Raw genomic sequence first — 19,802 nt, forward strand, 5'->3', positions numbered from 1 at the left:
ACCTACCAGGTCCCGGAGGCTGTTCAGAACATTCTAAAATCATCCCAACTTATCTTTTCACTCCTGAAAGAACAGCGACCTAGAGAAGGACTTTGACACTGTCCCTCTGGTGTCATTTGTTTTCATTTTCTAAGGTGTTAAGGAAATAGGAACTGAGCGCACTCAAAGGTCTGTGTCCACAAAACCTTGAAATGTGGCAGAATAAATCTGATAGTTGTGGTCAGAGGGTGAAGGGTAATGAGGAGTGAGAAAAGGAAAACAGACACAAAAAAAAAAACCAAAAAACCAAAAAACTACAGACACACAAAAATGGGGAGTCTTATTGAAGGTACATGTCCCCGCCATGGCAACCCCTTAGAGATAAAAGGAGCGAGCAGTCTGCTCTCAGCCCCGGGGCACTTGGCCTTCTGCTGGGGATTGAAATGGGTAATTAAGGGAGGGAGGAAACAGCCTCAGGCAGGGAGCCATTGATTAGGGGAGGGACACTGATAGACAGAGGGACACTGCAAATCCATCTGCACTCAGAGAAGCTGCGGGTCAGGATGGAAGCCAGGCTAAAAATACATAATTTGTACCTTTATAGCAAATCAAATCTTTTCTGCTCCTAAAAATTCAGCTGGTAAAGTGGGGACCAGATCCTAGATCCCACCCTGGAGACCTGTACCTCTTGCCCTGATCCCAGGGAACTTGCAGAGAATTTCTCTGATTCTCTCAGCATGATTTTCTCTTTCAGCATTATTTCACATTCAGTTGTTTCTTCATGCCCCAGGCAGGCAGCAGAATCCTCCAGTCCCCAATCCTACCTGCCTTTACATACTGCTTCTTAATTTTTCATATATTTATTTTAAATCATAAATAATAATAAATAATATTAGTGTTGTATCTTCCTGGAATTTCTCTGTGCGTGGGTGTTATTTCTCCTCTCACTGGAAAATTCCTTTTTTAAAAAACAGATATCTTGCTGTTCATCTTATTTTATAAACTGCCTTTTATATATTTTCCCTGAATAACATGCTTTGAAGCTCTTTGAAAGTCAGTTCAGATGCACCCAGATTATTCTATTGTCTGAACTCCTACTGCTTCGTGGAGAAAACCAAGCACCTGGGTTAGAATTTCAGCATCACTACTTACTGGCTGCGTGACTTTAGGCAGAAAATGCCTCTGAGGCTTGATTTTCTCATCTGTGAAAAGGAACCTACAGGAGTAGCTGACCTCACAGGCTGCTGTCGAGCTGGAGGCCAGGTGGTACGTGCAGTGGACTTAGGACAGTGCCTGGAACCGGCAGGGCACTCGGTTAGGGTTGGCTGTTGCTGTTGTTCTGAATAAAGCGTGGTGTTTAGCCATTCCTCTTTGGACGGGCAGTCAGATTGTTCCCAGCATCTCACTGTTCCTGCCTCCTCGGACGGCTGTAGTCTCCATACCCTTCCTGCCCCAGAGTGCGGGTTGCTGCCCTGGAGTATTGGTTGCTGCGCTGATCCTTCAGTTACGGGGCCACTTGCTGCCCCTGCGACCTTGTCCCCAGATCCCTATCTCTGTGTGTGGGTTTGTCTCACTTTGTGGCAACCAGGGCCCTCTTCCGGCCTCTTTGGCAAACCTCTCCAGGTCTCACCAGAGCTTGCATTTCTGCCACTCCAACCCTAAACCGTGGTCTCCAAGAACTGGCTACTTGAAAGACTGCATGAGCCCCAAGCCGTGGCCCGGGGCCATCCCAGCTGCTGCTGCATTGGGGCCGCCATCCGCTGCCTGATCTTTACATTCTCCAGACTTCTCTGAACAGTCTCATTTTAGACCCCAGGGACCAAAATGGGGATGTGGCTAAAAGGATGCCCAGGAGGGCGGGAGTGGGGCTCCTGACCGCGGAGGCCCAGATTCTGCGGATTTGCTGTTGATGCGGCTTTAACGTGTCTCGTGCCGTGTGAGCTGCCACGGGGCTGCTCATCTTGTGGACATCTGATACTGCACACTGGAACCGCTGGCCGATTGCCCTGGCCTAGAAGGTTGGGGCAGGTTATTAAAACGGACAGGTGGCCTCATCTTCTGGGGTTTGCCCAGCATGGGATGATGTCAGGGATAACATACGCTTCTCTCTGGGACTCTCCCTTCCTGTCTATAAATTGAGAGAGTTAGACTGAAAGTCGGTGGATTTCAGCCTTCTGTGATCACCGTCCACACTAAGAAAGCTGTTCTGCATCACAGCCCAGTTCACACTCACGGTACAGATACTCACATGCGTGACAAAGGTTCTGCAAAACAGAAGACAAAAACACTCACTCTCACTATGTGTTTCGCCCCCTGGTATTTTCTCTTCTAATTCACTGAAGAAAAATGAGCAGAAACAAAATACAATCCTCTTCTATTTTATTTAAAATGTTACTGGTCAGGACACTTCGATTGATTTTGCCTCCCACTAATGGGTCATTGTCTACAGTTTGGGATTCTGGACAAATTGATCACCAAGTCCTTTCTGGTGATGAGATGGCTGAATTCTTTTTTTTAATAATGATTTCTTTTTGCTTGAATTTAAACTTAGTATGTGTTCATTGTGGAATCATGGCAAAATACCATAAAAGCACAATGAGGAAAATTTTATTATTTATCTATATTCCCACTATCTGATCAAGCTCTTTTGTTTTATCTTTGGTTCTACCAGTTCCTTCTAAGTCTTTAACTTAGCATATGTAGAGTCTTGAACAAATTAAGATTATGTTGAATTCATAGATTTGGATGTTGTGGGTTTTTTAATATGGAGTGCAGTTTTCATCTCATTGAACTTCCTTTGCCAGCCTGCTTTTGGACTTTCTGGTACTCCATTGAATTGGTGTGCCATCATTTAATTAATGAGCCACATAGTGATGAGTGTGTAAGGAGTTTCCAGCTTTTTCCATCTCATACAGCGAGCAGCAAACTACAGTGGACCAGCGGGAAGCTGTATTTATAAATAAAGTTTTATTGGAACATTCGCCACACCCATTCACTTTTGCATTGTCTAACAGCTGCTTTCTCACTAATTTGGCAGAGTTGAGTAGTTAATGGCGACCTTGTGGCCTGAAAACACTAAAATAGTTACCATCTGGCCCTTCACAGAAGACAGTTGCTGCCCCTGGTCTCATTGATGATGCCACAAAGAATATATATTTGTAGCCACATCATTGTGCCATGTTTGGCTGTTTCCCACCTCCTGAGGATATATATTAAGTGTATTAAAATGTAATTTGGTAAAACTCTGACGTGGTTTGGTTCCCAGAATGAAATATAAATGACTAGATTGAAATGAAGGCAAAAAAAGAAGAAAAAGACACTTCATTTTATTTAATATTGCTCTACAGACTGACCATATAATTTATTGCCTGAACCTGGACATTTTTTCAGTGTGAAAAAGAACAGCATTAATAATTATGCCAGGACAATTGCATGATCCAGGGTGGCTGTGGGTCCACAGGACACACTTAATCATGGAGGATGCATGGAAAATTGTAGAAATTGTGTCTAAATTATGATTCTGGAAAGGGTGTGAGTTCTGGTCTTTCACTATCTGCTGTGTGACTCTGGACAGATCAGTGTGCCTATCTGGTCCTTCGTGTTCTCCACAGTCATGCCAGCCACCTCAAGGCCCTTCTACAAGTTTCCAAAATCTGACTCAGGGTTGTTTAGGATTTTAAAAGGCATGTGTTGGTTCACAGAAGCAAACTGCCTGCAGGACCCGGAACCAGCGATGCAAACCTCATCTCTGATTCTCTCTCTCCATCTTGTCCTCCTATCAAATGACTGCACAAGGCTGGAACCATTGCGTCCTGTACTTTGGGGCTTAAAGCTTCTCAATTTCTTAACAAGAGAGGAAAAGAGGCTTCTGCCTCCCAGCTCCAGTTTCAAAAATCGCAGGGAAGATCTCTGATTGGTTCTCAAACCAGTCCCTGTGGTCAGAGATTGTGATTGGCCCAGCCTAAGTCACATGCCTATCCTGTGGCAAGATGGGGGGAGGGGTGAGATGGCAGGTGACCAAAGCTGTCGATGGCCAATATTTAGTCCCTTCTGTCTGCGAGTGAGCTCATGAATGGAGATGGCTTTTCAAGAGAAGAAGAGCCATTCACTTTTAAGTCTTGTTCATTGAACCTCTATAGAACTTTCTCAGTATGTAGAGTTGCTGTGGAGAAATTGAACAGAGGCAGGGAATTCATACCCAAACTTCCTTTGGGGAAAATTTCTCATCATTTATATGGGTTCCAAGAGTTTAATAGACATAGGAGGTATTTTATTCACTTTTAACTGGGGGTCCTACTAACTTTCGTCTCAGTAAACATAGCCAAGCAGTGGTCAAGTGACTGTGTGGCCTCTGGTGCCCAACTGCCAAGGTCTAGATTCAAGCTTTGCCCCTGAGAAGCTGTGTGACCTTAGACGACTTGCTTAACCTTTCTGTGCCTCAGCTTCTTCAGCAGGAAGGACAACAGTAGTCTCTATTCATAGGATCATAAAGATGAAAGGAGTTAGTATTTATGAGCTACACAGAATAGTGCCTGGCACATAGTATGAGCTTGGTAGACATAAATTATTGTGTTTGACGGATTCTGTGATTTTTTTTTTTTTTGAGGAGTTATCTGTAATGTTAATTGAGGACTCAAGTCCAGAGTAATTTTGGTCACTCAAGGACACAGGAATAGAGGCAAATCCAGGTTTCAGGCCTTTGGCAGGCAACAGTATTTAGCTAGAACCAAAACCATTTGTTTTCTATTTTCTATTTTTACATTTTCATTACTGATGGCAAGTGGTATTGATTTTCTCTTTACAGTAGTGATATAAAGTCCTTTTCTCAGACAAATTTATTTAAGTTGAAAACAGTGAGTGATTTTATAGATATTGTGACTTAGGACAAAGCTAAGTTTTATAAACATGTGATTCAATCTAAAGTCGATTTGAGGGAAGTGTTAAGTAAAATAAGTACAGGTGCTTTGGAGACGTGGCAAAAGGATGAAGGGGTAGGGAGATAGAGTCTGGATTCACAGATCTAGTTTGATATCTTCGTTGCACAGATGTGGAAATGGAGGCTCAGAGTGGGGACCCGCTCTGCCTGGGGTGACCCACCTTCCCAGTGACAGAGCCAGGAGGCATCCCTGAATTTGCAGCACAGAGGCTAGGCCATCCTTGTCCCCTCTGACCTTGTCCAAGCCAAAGTTGGAAAGGACAGTGATGAATGCCAGCACTTTGATGAGATCACCTGGATTCATTTCCTAAGGCTGCCAATTCAATCCCTGTTACCTCCGTTAAAAAATAATAATAATTGAGTAAATAAAAGTAAATAAACCTAAGTACCTCCTCTCCAAAAAAGGAATAAACATTTATTGTCTCCCAGTTCTGGAGGCTAGAAGTTTGAAATGAAGGCGCTGGCAAGGTCGATGCCTTCTGGAATCTCCGAGGGAGCATCTGTTCCATGCCTCTCTCCTTGCTTCTGGTGCCTGCTGGCAACCCCTGACATCCACTCTCCGCCTTACTCTCCCTTGATGTTCTCCCTGGTGTCTGTGCCCAGACTCCCCTCCTTTTATAAGGGCACCAGTCTTTGGATATAGTGCCACCCTAATCCAGGAGGACCCCATCTCACCTCAATTACATGTGCGGAGACCCCATCTCTAAATAAGATCCCATTCACAGGGACCAGGGGTTAGGAGTTCAACCGATCTTTTCAGGGGACACAATTTAATCCACAACATCCCCTACTTGGGGTCCCTGCCTGAGTCGCAAGAGGCCGGAGGCAGAGAGTTGTGTGCTGTCCCTGAGATGTCTGGGCTTTGGAAAAAAATTAAAACCACCCAAGCGAGAGAGGTCGGTCAAGGCCGCTGCCGCTCAGCTGGGTCGCATTAGTCTCAGTCTAAGACCGTGGCGGCAGAGCTCTCCAGACCCCGGCAGGTTCGCCGAGGAGCGGCCGCCGCCAGCAAAGGTCAGGGCTCACTCTTTACAGTATAAATATAACCCCCTTCCCAGCCACCCCCTCCCGTAGCCACACAATATCTCTTTCAAAGATCTCAAAACACCAAAGCAGACCGTACCAAATTGACTTTATTATTTTAAAACTGGCCCCTTCTGTCCACCACCACCCGCCACCACCTCCTCCAGGGAAAAAAAATTCATAAGAGATGACTCTCCAGCGGGTGCCTCTGTTTTCTCTCTAATGGCCCCAGGAGCCCCGGGCGGCGACTCGCAGAGTGTGTCCTGATATCCAGCATTTGTTTGACAGATATTTGGTGACCACCAATCTTATCATGGCCGCCAGGACTCAAGGGTCCATTTAGTGACAGGTGCTGAATAATCATGGAAATAGCTAACATGGGGGGCGGGGGTAGTCCCAGGGGCAGGCGCCAGACTGAGCCCTCTGCCTGCATTCACTCCCTTGGTCCTCACGTCAGCGCTTGTGGCAAGTTCGTTGCCATTTGACAGATGAGAAAACTGAGGCTCCAAGGAAGGAAGTCACAGAGCTGGGGAAGTGTCATAACCGGGACTAGGGCTGGGACGTCCACTAAAGCAAGCAAGGCCTTCTCCCAGGTGCCGAATTTAAGAGGGCACCCAAAACTCAGTAATCAATGATAAATATTTTAATACTATATTTTAAAAAGTCAGTCAAGGCAAAAAAACCCCACGAAACTCTGATGAAGAAAGTATCAAGTTTTTAAATGAAGACAGACTGTTGACGCTTGTTAGTTTTACAGCCTTGCGTTATTATGCAAGTTGTTTCCAATCATCCCCTGGTGGTTCTGGTGTGCATAGCCATGCGGTCCTGCCAGGTGGGTCTGGGAGGGCGTGCAAACAGATTTGGCAACTTTATATACCTGGGACTTCAGATATAGTCATGCTTTTTGCATTTACAGGGTTTAATAATTTTTTCCACTTGGTTCAAAATATGGAACGATATTTTGGTAAAGGCACATAGGAGCGTGCGTTTTTCCCTTGGCCCCAGGCTCGGCACTGACCAGGACGCTCCTCCAGGCAGCCTGGATCAGAAGTCCTTGTCTTTGATTATTCCCTTCTGGTAGGTTCTACAACGGTGCACACATGACCTCATGTAATCCTCATAACTAAGTGTTGGGGCGCAGAACGTGGCCTCTGAACAGCCTGAGTTCCTCCTCCGGCTCTACCCTCTGATAGCCCCGTGACAGGCAAGCAGCTTTTCTGGGCCTGACTTTCCACATTTGTAAGATTAAGATCACAGGAGTCTCTATTCATCAGTTGCTTTGCTGTAGGATTGTTTTAAGAATTAAATGAATCAGTATGTGTAAAACCCTGACAAAAGAGCATGGCACAAAAGAAGCACCACACGTTCATGAGTTTATTATTATTGTTATTATTATTATTATTATTATTATTATTATTATTATTATTATTATTATTATTATTATTATTATTATTGTATTTGTCTCCTATGGCTGCAATAACAAATTACCATAAAATTGGTGGCTTAAAACAGCACAAATCTAAAATAGACTTACCCTATGATCTAGCAGTCCCACTCCTGGGCATATATCCAGAGGAAACTAATTCAAAAAGATACATGCACCCCAGTGTTCATAGCAGCACTGTTTACAATGGCCAAGACATGGAAACATCCTAAATGTCCATCAACAGATGACTGGATAAAGAAGATGTGAGATATATATATGAATGATGGAATACTACTCAGCCATTAAAAAGAATGAAATAATGTTATTTGCAGCAACATGGATGGACCTAGAGATAGGCATTCTAAGTGAAGTAAGCCAGAAGGAGAAAGAAAAATACCATATGTTATCACTTATATGTGGAATCTTAAAAAAAAAAAAAAAGACACAAATGAACTTACTTACAAAACAGAAACAGACTCACAGACGTAGAAAGCAAACTTATGGTTACCGGGGTAGAAAGGGTGTAACTGGGGATAAGTGGGCATTTGAGATTTGCAGATACTAACTACTATATATAAAATAGACAAACAACAATTTCTTCAGTAGAGCACAGGAAACTATATTCAATATCTTATAGTAACCTATAATGAAAAAGAATATGAAAACAAATACATGTATGTATATGTATGACTGAAACATTATGCTGCACACCAGAAATTGACACACTGTAAACTGACTATACTTCAATTTTTTAAAAAAAATACTTTAAAAAAAAACAAAAACAAAAAACAGCACAAATCTGTTATCTTACAGTTCTGGAGTTCAGAAGGTCTCACTGAGCTAAAATCAAGGTGTCAGCCAGATTGGACTGCATTCTTTCTGTAGTCTCCAAGGGAGAATCTGTTTCTCTGCCTTTTCCACCTTCCAGAGGTGCCCGCATTCCTTGGCTCGTGGCCCCTTCCTCCATCTGCAGAGCCAGCAGCAGTGGGTCAAGTCCTGCACACATAGCATCTCTCTGATCTTCTGTGGTTACATCTCTCTCGTGCCTCCCTCTTCCACTTTTAAGGACCCTGTGATAACACTGCACCCACCTGGATCATCCAGGGTCCTCTCCCCATTTTAAGGTCAGCTGATTAGTAACCTTAATTCCATCTGCCACCCACTTTGGCCACATAACCTAATATATTCACAGATTCCAGGGATCAGGATGGATATCTCTGGGGAGAAGGGAGGCGTTATTCTGCTCACCTCACTCGCTCACTCATTCACTTGTCAGTGACAATTATGTATGCGTAGTATACACTAGGTACCAGGTTTGGGGTCACAGCAGTGACAAAACAGATAGAAATTCTGCCCTTACAGCCCTACCCGCCCTCACTGTGAAGCCCAGCAGCCTCATCTCCTTCGTGGAGCTGCTTGCCTTCGGAGTCCTGACATCCTGGGCTGTGGAAGGTGCCAGCAAAGAAAAAGCTAAACAAGGAAGCTGCCCCTCAGACCCCCTGTGATGTGCCTCACTTAGGAACCCACTTCCGTGCCAGAGTGGCTGGCAGTGTCTGAAGAGGCAGAAATGCTCTCCTGGCTGTTGTGACATCAAATGCTTGGATCCTGTAGACTCGTCAAAGCCAATTAAGGCCAATCCTGAGAAGTGGCCCGTGGTCACTGGCCAGGGTAAGAGGCCCAACCCTACAGACAGCCACTGGCACAAGAGCCACGGCCTGAGCGTCTCAAGTGCTGCGCGGGCTGCGTGGGAATCCGTGTGTCGAGCTGGCAAAAGGATTATTCTTGCCAGTTCGGTGAGATTCGGACGTCCTGGTCTGTGTGGTCTGGGGATTCCTTTTTCCCCCCAAGCCTGGAAAAAATGAAGGTGCCTTGATGAAGATGTGGCTGAGGGCGGTTTGGCCTGTCAGATCTCTGTATCCCCAGCATCCAGTGTGAGGCTCGGCACGCAACAGGACATGTCTGTTGATTGGTGAATAAATGCACGTACGATGTTCAAAAATAAAACAAAACAAAATCCCCACTGCCCTTGCAGAGCTTACATTCTAACAGGGAAGATATCAAAAGAATATTTCATGAGACATAAAAATAATAATGAAAGTCAATTTCAGTGTCCACAAAGTTTTATCGGCACACAGCCACTTTATTCATTCACTTGTTGCTTTCGCTCTACAGGGGCAGAGCTGAGTGGCTAAAGCAGAGACCATGTGGCCAATGCAGAAGACATTTACTCCCTTGCCCTTTATAGGAGTGGTTTGCCTGTCCCCTGATCTAGACCCACAGAAGGAAAGATAAGTTGTATTTTAACACCATACAGGCAGTCACCTTCCTGCACAGTAACAGGGATATACACACAACTGAAAGAAAGTATTAACAAAATAACACTCCCCCAGCCACCACCACCACCACACACCCCTGAGATCCAGGGTTTCTGGTTCTCTTCTCTTCTACTGAGGCAAGGTGTCCTGCAGTGATAAAGCACACAGATTGTGGAGCCCGCCTGCTGGGGTTCAAATCCTGGTTTTGCTGTTAGCTGTGTGACCATAGAAAATTGCTTAACCTCTCTGTGCTTCAGCTTCTTCATCACTGAAATGGGGATAATATTTTCTGGGATGGTTGCAACATTTAGCCGTGCTTGGCATGGACTGTACACTAGACAGATGTTGGTCATTTTAAGCAGCAAAGTTCATCTTTGTTTTCAGTGGTGGTTACATCCCTAGATTGACTTCATGGCCCACCAGTGGGTCGGCCCAGTTTGTAAATGGTGTTCCATAGAGTAGCGGAAACAGTGCGGTCTTTGAAGAATGATGTGATGTGCAGGGGTTAGAACCCAGCTCCGTGTCTTCCTGAATGAGGGACTTCGTGCAACTTCCTTCTACAGTCTGAGCCTCTGTTTTCTTTCTGTTCCGTAGAGTGGAGAGAGCAGTATCTACCCTGTAGAGCTGACCTGACGTCTAGTGGGAAAATGCAGAGTCAGGGGCTCAGCACCAGGCCTGGCCCTCGGAGACACTCAGTTCCTGTAGGCACCACTGTTTTTGTAATTCCTCTTTCTGTTGCAAACACTATCCTCACGCAATAAAAAATCACCCCCATATAGCAGTAGCTGTTCTCTGCACTACATGGTTAACAGCACCAGTCCAACAGACAGGTAGTGAAACTAGCCTTGTAGGACACAGACGGCAGCTAAGGCACAGAGATGGTAAGCAACTTGCTTGAAGTGACACAGCGAGGAAATAGTGGGGCTTGGGTTTGAGCTCAGCCTTTCTGGTCAAGATTCCACTGTTACCACTGTGTTGAACTGTTGCAAAAATGGGAGTTGGGGGTAGGGGGGATACAGAAGGAGGGGAGGGAGATCTTGAGGCTTACCACTAAACAGCTCATGTTCAGTTAACCCTTAGTATGCCTGAACTGTGTGTTCAGAGCCACAAGGGGGCCAGAAGCACCCCTGGGGCTCCCGCGAGTAAGCAGCTTCGGCCTGGCTGGAGGCATAAACCACCCCTTGCAGGGAAGTTAGATAACCAGCAGGTGGGCACCACACCCCCTGGCCTGCTGGATCCAGACCAGGAGCTCAGCTGTCACCCCTACCCCTGGGAGTTAAACTCTGTAGACAAACCTGCTTTTGCTTCTCCAGTATTTAAAGGACACTTTAATCCTCAAGACATCCAGAAACTTTGGTAACTCCCACCCACCACAACTACCCTCCCATGCCCTTTCCTTTTAATGACATACTAATTACGTTTTTTGAATAGTTAATACCTGCACATAGTACAGAAGTAGCAATTAAATCTTCCCCCCGTCCCTGTCCCACAGCCACCCACGACTCTTCTCCAGAAGCAGCCCCTGTCCCCAGTTCTTGGCTGTCCCTTTGGAGGTAGTCTGTGCATGTCACATTCGACACTTTTTATACAAATGGTAAAAACCCAACCCTAGACCTCCCAGGACGCATAGCTTTTCAGCTGCTGCCTGTGGCTCACGCTGGTGTGTTCTTCCCATCACCAGCTTACATTGTCAGGTTCTAGATTCTGTCATAGAGAACTGGCCAGATCAAAGAAGCCATTGGTGACTTTCATTGGATAAACGTCTGAGGCCTTGTTGGCCTCAGTGGGAAAGCATGTGGGGATCAATTAGTGATGTCTGCCATGATCGTGGGAGGAGGAGTTACGGGGGATGCTGCAGATTTTTCTCCCTTGGTCCAGAAAGTGTTTCTCAGACTTCAGGGACTCGGTATCTTATTCACAATTTTGTCACATCTAAGTACTACCTGTATTTGTTTTGTTTTTTTTTAATTTATAGACTTCTTTTGGCTTAAAATAAATTCATTTTAAAAGGCAATTTTTAGCATTACCTTAAGTGAAAAGCCAGTATTGTTTGCCATAAATGGAAAGAACTGGTAAAAATAAATTCACTGAAAATAAGACAGTGTTATTAAATTCTAGTCAAAGCTCTGAACCTCTGTAGCTAAGAAGAGAGATTGCTGAGTATTAGAGATTTTCTCCTTGACCTAGTGATAATTAATATTTATTTAATACTTACTGTGTTCCTGGTGCTACCTCATTAACCACTCCCAAGTACTGTGTAATATAGGAATTATCATGTCCATTTTATAGAAGAGGTAACTAAGGCAGAGAGAGGGACAATAACATGGTCAAGGTCACTTACTTAATGAGTCATGAAGCCAGGATTTGGACCCAAGCAGTCTAATTCCAGAGTCCAAGCTCTTAACCTCTGAGCTAGGCTGCCTATGAGATAGATTGAAAGAGAATTAAAAAGGGAGTCATCTAAAATTATCTTTTGTACACCCACTAGGGATTTCTGCCACACTGTGGGACCTCTGGACTAGTAGAAGAAGCAAAACTAGACTTAGGACATAAATCCAGATTCTAATCCTATTTCTGCTGCTAGTTCATATATGACCCTGATGTTCTATTTCCACATCTGTGAAGTACAGGAGTTGGGCTATATTTGAGTTTCTAGATGGCAGGAACCATTCCTTAATCTCACCGGGACTGTGGCATCTGGCATACATTTCCAGTTAGAGTTCATTCAGCCAGAAGCAACCAAAAACCCAGTGTCCCAGCTTCCCTAGATTTACCTGCTCTATTGTCCTTAGCCTCTAGCTTCCATCCATTCTTGTCACCTAATAGTCACCAAATGGCTGATTCACCTCCAGCCCTCTCCTCCACATTCCAAGTGGGCAGACATGGAAGAATCAAGAAGGATCAAAGCCATGATCAGGAAAGCTAAAGTTTTCAGGTGTTGTTGTATTGGCTGGATTTGTGTCATATGGCTGCTCTTGGCTGCAGGGGAAGCTAGTGAAGTGATTATTTTTACCTGGGTGCGTTGCTACTCCAGGTGGCTTCTCTTAACAAGAATGGGGAAGAAATGGATATAGAGGAGGCAATCAGTAGGTGACTATGAATGCTCAAAGAAGGAAAGGAAGGTGGGGAGGGTTAATCTCTGACCCCTTCCAGTTCTATCAAGCTGTGATACAAGAATGTTCATCCTTCTCTCACTTACGGATCTCAGTGCCCAACAGCATGCATGCTCTATTTTTCCATAAAAGGGCTTCTCTGTGAACTTCTACATGTTGAGGCCACTTTTGTTTTTCCTGGCAAACTTATTCCAGGGGAATGAAAGTTCACCACGGTGCAGATGTATATTTAAGTACGACAGGAGGCATAGTGGGGAACCCATGGAAAGGGAATGTTTTAAAAGGGGGAGGCAAACATTCAGCCTGGGGAGGTCACCTAGAAGTCTCAGGAAGAATGTATCAGGTGTCTTCCAGCTACAGCCAAGGACAGGAAGTACCCTTGGAGCCAGCCTTACTTCTTCCCAGGTGCCCATGGCCATGAGCGTGGACAGCGTTTTACCTGTGGCCTGCCAGCACCCTTCCTCCAACGCAGCACCCATAAGGCAGTTTTTCCACTCGTTTCTGACCTGGCCTGACTTAGCATTTTTCCCATCACTTTCTAGCTGGGTGGCCTTGCACAAGTTTCTTAACATCTCTGTTCCATAGTATTCTCTTCTATAATGGTCTGATGATGATACCTACTTCATAGAATGTTTATGAGGGTTAAACGGGTTAATACATTTAAAGCTCATAGAGATTTTCCTGGCTCATGATAAGCTCTGAACTAAGGTGATTTGTATCATCACCATCATTGTCCAGGAGGGGGTCAACGGAAGTTGGCACCTTCCCAAACAACATTGGGCAGCTTTTGAGTAATTACCTCATTTTTGCAGTGGTTACGGGGAATGGTTCAACTTTATGAGACTTTGAATAGCAATGAAGTTGTCCAGAGACTGAAAATCCTTTTAAACACAAACTTAAACCTGTGCTTTTGGAGAGAAGGCTTTGGGAAGGTATTCATGGGTTTGGTTGATGTCAAACGGAGCTGGGCACTGTTTATCAGCATACCCCTTCCCATCAGGGCTCTGCTCTTGGTTTTACCCAAACCCAGGTGATACCCTTCACCCCCAAGTCTTCCCAGACTTAGAAGTTTATCAGGACCATTTTCAACATGCAATGCTAACGTGCTAACATGTCTTGAGAAAGTAAAGGGCCTTCTAATGGGGCTGCTTCCCAGATGCTTGTGTCCACACTTCCTAAAAGCCCCGGGCCCCCATGAACACTTCTTATGTTCATTCATTTATTCAACAAATGTTTGTTGACACATACTGTGTGCTGGCCATGGTTCCAGGCACTTGAGATGCTTCAGGGAACAAAATAGACAAAAATCTATTTCTGTGGTGGGAAAGACAGACAAAAATGAACATAGGAAATAGAATAATGAGTACATTTTACTGTCAGCTAATAAAAACTATGGATGAAGAACAGAGTCGGGTCAGCAGAGAATCAGGGGTGTGGCTGTGGGGACAAGTTGCACCTTTCTATCGGTCTAGGTCTTGCCAGTAAGGTGACATTGAGTTGTTGGTTCACTCAACCATCGGGTATTTATAGAACTGCTGTTGTCAACCCTTTCACACCTTCACTGGATAATTATTAATTGAGAGTAGTCACAGACACCATGCTGTGAGCTTAACTAACATTCAGTCTCATTTCATCTCACAAAAATCCTGTGAGGTGAGTACTGATACTTCTCGCATTTTGTAAATTGGTAAATTGAGTCCCAGAGAGGTGAAGTGAGGTCCCAGAATCACATAGCCAGGGAGTGGCCAAATGTGGTTCTGAATCCAGGTCTGAGAACCTCCCAAATGCACACCTCCTACCACTTAAATATTCTAAACAGATAGTCACACTAATGGAATGATTGTGATGTGACTATTGCTACGAAAGAAGGGTAAGTGGGGCTGTGAGGAGCTGTAACTGGGCATGGGGAACTAGAAAGAGAAATAGAACAGTTCCTGTGTGTGGGCTGGCTACAGCTGTGTAACAAACCACCCCCAAAATTTAGTGGCTTAAAACAGCAACAGTGTGTTACTTCTCATAATTTCTTGGGTGGATTAGACTCGGCTGAGTGGTGTTTCTGCTCTTCCTGGTGACATCTGGGGCCATCATGCAGTCACTTTCAGCACAGATGTCCGAGAGAAGTGTACTCACTCATCTGGTAGCTGGGGACCCTAATCCTCCTCCGCACGGCCTCTCTTTCTCCAGGTGTCTAGTCAGCTTCCTTCCAGCGTGGTGTGGCTGGGTTCCCTGAAAATGAAGGCAGAAACCCTCCAGCTCTCCTAAGGCCTGAGCTTGGGAGTTCCAGAACATCACTCTTCCCCAGGTTATTATTGGCCAAAGCAAGTCACAAGGGCAGCCCTTCCATCTCCTTTGTCATGCAGACCTTCCTGCCTCTCTCTTACTAAGACCCTTGTGATTACGTTGGGCTCCCTTGGATAATCCAGGATAATCTCTCCATCTCAAGATCCTTTATCACATTAGAAAAGTCCTTTTTGCCACATAAACTAGCATATTCATGGGATCTGAGGGTTAGGACATCGACGTCATTATTCCGCCAACCACAGATACACAGTAACTTTTTTTTTCACTGTAGGAAAGATACCAAGCCAAGGATGATAGGATTTATCTTTAGTGTTGGGAAGGCAATAAGGAGGAGAGGGGAGTGTGCTCACATGTAGGGCACATGCTCCATGTAAAAGGGGCAGACACCTCTCATTTGTAGGATATGATTGCATGCGAGAAAGTAGGCTCACTTTTCCAGAGCTTCCCTCACTTTTTCGTTCAAATAACAGTGGATGACATTTGTTCCAGTGTTTTTGTACCAGATCCAGTTCTCAACACATTACATGTATTAATTCATTTGATTCTCACAATGACCCTGCAAGGTGGGTACTGTCTTTAATACCCATTTTACAGATGGAAAGATTGAGGCACAGGGGGATTACTTAATTTGCACAGGGTCACATAGCCAGTAAGGAACAGATTCAAACTCTGTCAAAATCTGTTCTTTTTCTATTTTTAACCGTTTATTTTAAAGTAAGTTTAGACTTACAGAAAAGTTATGAAAATTGGATAGAGAGTCCCCATGTACCCTACACCCAGTTGCCACTAATGTGAATCTTACAGAGCCACAGTGCAGTGATCAAAACTAGGAAATTAGCAGGCACACGGTGCTTTTAACTGCACTACAGATCTTATTTAAAATTCACCAATCTTTCCACAAACTTCATTTTCTATTCCAGGACCCCACATCACGTTTAGTGATTTTGCCTCTCCTGATCTCCGATCTGTGACACACCTTCAGTCTTTCATGGCCTTGACACTTTGATGAATACCCAGCATGCATTTTGTCAAATGTCCCTCAATTGGGTTTGTCTAATGTTTTTTCAAGATTAGGTTGAAGTTGTGCATTTGGGACAAGGGGACCACACAAGCGATGTTGTACCCTCAGTGCATCTTATCAGGGCTACATGATATCAGTCTTTCTTATTACCGGTGATGTTAACCTTGATCAGCAGAGTCCATGCCCTATAACCCCTTGGCTTAAATGATATCCTTGTGTAGAGAGAAGGGAAAATACAAAATAGACACAAGCTATAGAGCAGGACTCATCGGCAGGGCTCCTCTCTCCCTAACACGTAGAATGAGCCTGGTGCATGTGAACGCCCCTCTGAGTTTTAAGACAGATTTAAAAGCACCACCAGTGATGGCAGGAGAGGAAGAGTGACACCCCAGTTCTGGGACTTTGGAAATAATTGAAGCTACAGAGTTTGGAAGAGCTGACCACAGAAGGGGAAATAAATCCAGCAGAGATGAAAGCCGGAGTCTGCAGCTGCTTGGACCATCAGATCTTTAAAAGCCACGTGGGGTTTTAGGGCAAGGAGTGAATTATGGCTCTGAGGACCCAGGACAAGTCGGCTTTGATCTAAAAGTGGGAGACATCTTAAGGGAAGCTGTGGCCTTTGCGTAAGTTATTCCCACATCCTCCTGGGGTACATTAGATGGACCCACTTGGAATTTACAGGTCTGCGGAAGGAACCTTATTCCTGATGGTAAACACTTGATAGAGGCAGCTTTGTAAGCAGAGGAGCGGAGCTGACATTGCGGGAGAGCGAGCCGGGTACTCCTGCAAAGGGTACCTGAGAAGGATGCGCTGTTTTACGAGGCTATTTGCCCTGTCAAATCGGACAGAAGTAGGATTTGTGAGCTTATGAGGCATTCGAGGATGGCCGTGGGAGGTCATTTTGGTGAGCACTTGACCTCTCTATTTAAAAAAGTATCAGTTTGGAGAAGGTTGTCTTTACTGCCAGGAAACTCTAGACCAGAGGCCATAGCGTGGCTTTTTGGACGGCCATCCTGTCACAAACCAGATGTTGGCTTCTCTTTGCCCCGGGGCGATCCTCTGGCCTCTAGCAGACTTTCCAGGTTGCAGAGCGCTGGCCGCCAGGGAGTTACAAAGAGGCATTCTGCAGGACTTTCAGCGTCACAGCCTGGCCACGGTGCCTGTGGCCGGCATCGCAAAACATACTCAAAACAGCCCAGCAGGCAGCCATCGGATGTCAGGGAACAGAACCCTGCAATAGGAACAACAGCTCAGGGTGCATGGGAAGAAAGTAGGGGAGAGGAATTTTTAGCTAGGTTAAACCAATCACCCACTGAAACTGTCAATGGACCTTCTAGGGAGATGGAAATTCCAGCAGGTTGGAGGTGGGAGAACGTGGAGATGGAGAACAGGCCCCAGTGTCAGACAGTCCTAGGTTTGAATCCCAGCTCTGCCGCTTATGATCTCTACATTATAAATTGCAAGGGGCAATGGCCTTGGCTCTGGCACCTCCTGCAAGTCTTTACTGAAATGTGGCGCCTTCCCTGACCAGCCGCCCCATACCCCAGCGTCCCCTAGCTTCCATCCCTGCTCTGGCTGCCTCCCCCGGCAACACCATCTAACACGTGATCTGACATATTTCTTCACTTTCAGTGACCCCCTCACTAGGATGTCAGCTCCGTGGAGCAATGGTTTCCATTGTCTTATCCATTGCTGTGTCCTTAGCGCTTAGGACAGACTGGCACATCGTAGATGCCCGGTAAACATGAACGAAATGATTGAAAAGAGATCACACAAAGCCCACTTTGTCTGTTCTTCTTGTTGGGGGAGGATAAACTAAGATAATTAAGGTAAGGGACTCAGCATAGTTCCTGGCACATGGTCCGTGCTCAATAATCAGAGACAGCTTCACAGTCAATTCATTCACTTGTTTTATTCATTCAGTAAATAGCTATTGAATGTTTCTAATATGCCAGATAGGGTGCAAGGAGCTGAAAATAGTGCCCAAAACCAGACAGACCTTCTTTTTTTTTCCAAAAATTATTTCCAGAGAGCCTGTCACATGCTGTCTACACTTCTAGAAACCGAGCATGAAACAGTGAATAGAAGACAAAGTCCCTGTTTTGTAAAAAACAGTTCACTTGTGTCAGTTTTTTAGATTCCACATATAAGTGATATCATACAGTGTACTTCTCTGTCTGACTTATTTCACTTAGTATGATCATCTCTAGGTCCATCCATGTTGCTGCAAATGGCACAAACTTACGGGTACCAAAGGGGAATGGGTAGGGGGAGGGAGAAATTAGGAGTTTGGGAAGGAGCTTACAACCAAGTGAGAATGAGATAAATGATAAATGTGTATCTAAAGATGTAAGATGACTTCAGAAGCTGTATATGCTACCGGAAAAAAAAAAGATACAAAACCAGGATAATGTGTAGGTTGTGGCTGGAGTGGTGGGGACCGTGGGGACTGCTTTAGCTGGTGTGGCCAGGGAATGTTGCAGCAGAGCTGAGACCTGACAGAGAAGGCAGCCAGCCCTGGGAGGGCTCAGGGCCCCCAGCTGTGGTCCTCGGTCTGGCAGCATCGGCATCACGGGTTAGAAACCTCAGATCTCACCCAGAACCTGCAGAATCTACTTTTTAAAAGGATCTTCAGATGACCCCTGTGAACACTAAGGTTTAAGAAACTCTGGACTACGAGAAGTATTCCAGGCAGAGAGAGGAGCAAACGCAGACAACCTAAAATGATGTTCTGGACAGCCAGGTGGCTGGAGCTAGGCAGAGCAGGGGTGTATTGGTTCACTAGGGCTGCAGTGACTAAGGACCACAAACTGGGTGGTTTAAAACAACAGAAATGTATTCCCTCACAATCCTGGAGGCCAGAAGTCTAACATCAAGGTGTTTGCAGGGTCAGTTCCTCTTGGAGGCTCCGAGGGAGAACCTGTTCCTTACCTCTCTCCTAGCTTCTGGTGCTTGCCAGCAGTCCTTGGCGTTCCTTGGCTTGGAGACTCATCACTCCAGTTTCTGCCTCTGTCCTCATGTGGCCTTCTTCCCTCTGCGTGTTTGTGTCCCAGTTTCTCTTTTCTTATGAGGACTCCAGTCATTGGATCAGGGCCCACACTAGTCCAGTATTACCTCATTTTAGCTTATTACCTCTGCAAAGACCCTCTTTCCAAATAAGGACATATTCATAGGTCCTGGGGCTAGGACTTGAATAGATCTTTTCAGGGGACACAGTTCAACCCACAATAGGGCAGAAAGGTGGGGCTGAGTGAGTTCAGGGAAGAGACAGGTCACAGCAGGCCCGTGGACATGGTGAAGGGTTATAAATGAAAGGGGAAGCCAGAGAGGCTATACTGATCTGGAAAAGAGCAGCTCTGAGAATAATGGGTTGAACTAGGGTCAGGATGGATGGAGGAAAATGAGGGAGGAAACTACATAGCCCTTGGGCAAAGAGATGATAGAGGTATGGAGGTGGTGGTGGTGGTGAAGATGGAGAAAAGTGGATAAATTGGCAGGGTCTTTATGAGACGCTATTCACAGAAATTGGTGATGGTATGTAGACCAATAAGAGAGGGAGGACTATCAAGGGTGATGATTCAGTCATCCATCTCTTCTTTCAACATTTTTTGCATATCTGGTCAGTGAAAATTGGGTACATTACCTCTTTTGGGAGGAGAACAGTCATGTTGATGCCAACTACCCTCATGGT

At 45.2% G+C, this 19,802-nt stretch overlaps 1 protein-coding gene across 5 annotated transcripts in view; it reads left to right on the plus strand.

The window, feature by feature from the left end:
* EYA2 (EYA transcriptional coactivator and phosphatase 2) overlaps positions 1-19,802 on the plus strand; it is a 220,112-nt gene that overhangs the window by 103,885 nt on the left and 96,425 nt on the right. The window lies entirely within an intron of this gene.

Source organism: Camelus bactrianus, chromosome 19 (genome assembly GCF_048773025.1).
Source record: "Camelus bactrianus isolate YW-2024 breed Bactrian camel chromosome 19, ASM4877302v1, whole genome shotgun sequence".
NCBI classification, from domain to species: Eukaryota; Metazoa; Chordata; class Mammalia; order Artiodactyla; family Camelidae; genus Camelus; species Camelus bactrianus.